Source organism: Trypanosoma cruzi, assembly GCF_000209065.1.
Source record: "Trypanosoma cruzi strain CL Brener chromosome Unknown tcruzi_1047053495775, whole genome shotgun sequence".
Taxonomy (NCBI): domain Eukaryota; phylum Euglenozoa; class Kinetoplastea; order Trypanosomatida; family Trypanosomatidae; genus Trypanosoma; species Trypanosoma cruzi.
The window spans coordinates 1-1,480 of record NW_915018.1 but is presented as its reverse complement, the minus strand read 5'-3'; the positions used below and the strand labels follow the sequence as shown (position 1 = coordinate 1,480).

The 1,480-nt window shown below is 51.8% G+C and overlaps 6 non-coding genes across 6 annotated transcripts, besides 2 other annotated features; all 6 read left to right on the top strand.

Moving 5' to 3' along the window:
• The first annotated feature begins 460 nt into the window (after nucleotides 1-460).
• Nucleotides 461-540, top strand: Tc00.1047053495775.60. Its single transcript, XR_008255080.1, has one exon. It is a non-coding gene; the product is annotated as a C/D small nucleolar RNA (snoRNA), TB9C2C6 (small nucleolar RNA).
• Nucleotides 541-571: 31 nt separating this feature from the next.
• Nucleotides 572-621: a microsatellite.
• Nucleotides 622-673: 52 nt separating this feature from the next.
• On the top strand, nucleotides 674-744 carry Tc00.1047053495775.50. Its single transcript, XR_008255079.1, has one exon. It is a non-coding gene; the product is annotated as an H/ACA snoRNA, TC9C2H1 (small nucleolar RNA).
• A 48-nt stretch (nucleotides 745-792) lies between these two features.
• Nucleotides 793-815: a sequence feature (AT_rich).
• Nucleotides 816-856: 41 nt separating this feature from the next.
• Nucleotides 857-923, top strand: Tc00.1047053495775.40. Its single transcript, XR_008255078.1, has one exon. It is a non-coding gene; the product is annotated as an H/ACA snoRNA, TC9C2H2 (small nucleolar RNA).
• Nucleotides 924-946: 23 nt separating this feature from the next.
• Tc00.1047053495775.30 lies at nucleotides 947-1,039 on the top strand. The gene has a single exon (XR_008255077.1). It is a non-coding gene; the product is annotated as a C/D small nucleolar RNA (snoRNA), TB9C2C7 (small nucleolar RNA).
• A 122-nt stretch (nucleotides 1,040-1,161) lies between these two features.
• On the top strand, nucleotides 1,162-1,270 carry Tc00.1047053495775.20. Its single transcript, XR_008255076.1, has one exon. It is a non-coding gene; the product is annotated as a C/D small nucleolar RNA (snoRNA), TB9C2C1 (small nucleolar RNA).
• A 97-nt stretch (nucleotides 1,271-1,367) lies between these two features.
• Nucleotides 1,368-1,452, top strand: Tc00.1047053495775.10. The gene has a single exon (XR_008255075.1). It is a non-coding gene; the product is annotated as a C/D small nucleolar RNA (snoRNA), TB9C2C2 (small nucleolar RNA).
• Nucleotides 1,453-1,480: the final 28 nt, after the last annotated feature.

Here is a 1,480-nt window from a genome sequence, read left to right as displayed (position 1 = left end):
ATTTCGAAGAGGCAGACCAGCAAATACTGGGAAGGAAAAGTCGACGCCGTGGCTTTTGGCGCCAAGTTCATTGCGAACCCCGATCTCGTTGAAAGGGCCCAACACAACTGGCCCCTCAACGAGCCGCGACCAGAAACATACTACACAAGAACAGCAGTCGGATACAACGATTACCCGACGTACAACAACTAACACGGATACCTCTACTCTCATTATATTTGTCTTTTTTTAAATCAAAATAAGCACGGATTAGCAAAAATGATTCAAACGTTCAACAACACAGGGGAAAACAAAGCAAATTTAACTTGTTTAAAAATATCAGTGGGAAAATGCAAACAATGACTTGCATTATTTGTCAGTTTTGACTGCACCGTAATTACCCAGCACACTTCGCGGGACTCAGCATCCCCATGCACCCCACTCCCTCCGCGTCGCCGCAGGTACCTCGTGTGCACGGCTGCGGACGATGAGCACCCAAAACCGATCAATTAACAGCAACATCTGAGTACATGCTGTGACGCAAATCGTGTTGCTGACGCAGAGTGCTGTCCCATGGCGACACGCGAGCGTTTGTGTGTGCGTGTGTGTGTTTGTTTGTGTGTGCGTATGTGTGGGTGGGTGGGGGAATGAAAGCGCTGTTTATTTATTACTTTCAGCTTGTCAGTCTGGGATTGGAAGGACCACATTGGAGTTGTGTCCTGGACCCGCTGCGTTGTCCTTGCTGCACACTCACGTGGTCCGAGAGTGGCTTTGCCTCTGCTGCTGGAATGCCTCGGCCGTGTCGTCTGCTTCTTATTTATTTTTTTATTTTTATTGTCTCATCTTGCTTGTTTCACAAGCGCCCCCACTAGTGGAGAAGGGACTTTAGCCATGGAGCGGACTTCTCAGCCAGGTGCCGTGGGCCATCTTGGTGCGTCCCGAGACTGAGCGTCACCGAGTCTCTGCCGAAGTGATGACAACAACCGACTGGAGTCTCTGAGCTTCACTGAATGACAGCAATCGTGTTGGAGAATACTCTTCTTTCCCCGGCTGACGGCGTCCCTGTGGCGGCGGTGTGCGTGTGTGCGCACGCCCCGCCTTTCCACTTCCTCTTCCCCTTTACTTCCTCCGCTGCCGTGCGAGTGATGGCGGCCCATCCGTCGTTGCGGCGCACTGACACGGGTCGATGACGACAAACCACTTACGACGGTCTTATGACAATCACCCGAATATGGATTGAACACAAGTGTCTTCACGAGATTTGGGGCGCCGCACATTATTCCAGCCGCGCGTGCCCTGTGACCGAGGCCCCGCGTCCACGCCCTTCTCATTTTTTGCATTCGCGTTTGTTTTTCTTTTTCTCCTTGTCTTTGCTGCTGCCTCTCCACGCGTTGATGAATTTGTCGAATCCGTGTTTCAGCTGAGCGACGATGCTGATACATGCACGCTTTGTCTGTTTGACTTCTGAGCGGGGACTTCACGGGAGGTGTGTCGGAGTGGT